Source organism: Penaeus monodon, chromosome 15, assembly GCF_015228065.2.
Source record: "Penaeus monodon isolate SGIC_2016 chromosome 15, NSTDA_Pmon_1, whole genome shotgun sequence".
Lineage (NCBI taxonomy): Eukaryota > Metazoa > Arthropoda > Malacostraca > Decapoda > Penaeidae > Penaeus > Penaeus monodon.
In genome coordinates this window covers 26,501,063-26,501,516 of record NC_051400.1, presented here as the reverse complement: position 1 = coordinate 26,501,516, position 454 = coordinate 26,501,063, and the positions used below count along the sequence as shown (strand labels likewise).

Genomic DNA, 454 nt, shown 5'->3' with positions numbered 1-454 from the left:
TATTTATACCATTTTCCCTAATTTTTCACATGTGACTGATTGATCTTATATAACTTTCTTTTTCCATGACCATTTTCCTGTAATTTCCTCTACTTCCATTGATTATCCCATATTCTTCTTTATCTTGGTTTTCTTTTGTCTTGTTTATTACCATTGGCTGTCCTTTTTTATTGGCTGTCCATCATCCATCACCAAATTTATTTTTTTACCTTGATTTTCATTGATTACACTCATTCCCTCCTATTTTCCAATGGTTTTAATGGCCATCTCTCCATCTTTTTCCCCATCCATACCAATGAATATTTTTCTGTTGCTTATTTGATTACTCAAATCCCTTTGTTCCACTTCACCCATTTCTCCAAACACAAAATTGCGCACTTCACATCTTGCTACTGCTCCAACCCCCATTTTTATCTCTCACCCTTCTTTTCTCTTACTCCATTTTCCTCCTTAT

At 34.4% G+C, this 454-nt stretch overlaps 1 protein-coding gene across 1 annotated transcript in view; it reads left to right on the top strand.

The window, feature by feature from the left end:
• The window catches only part of LOC119581870 (disintegrin and metalloproteinase domain-containing protein 11-like), a gene marked incomplete at its 5' end in the record, with an annotated part of 193,377 nt that overhangs the window by 174,255 nt on the left and 18,668 nt on the right, over positions 1–454 (top strand).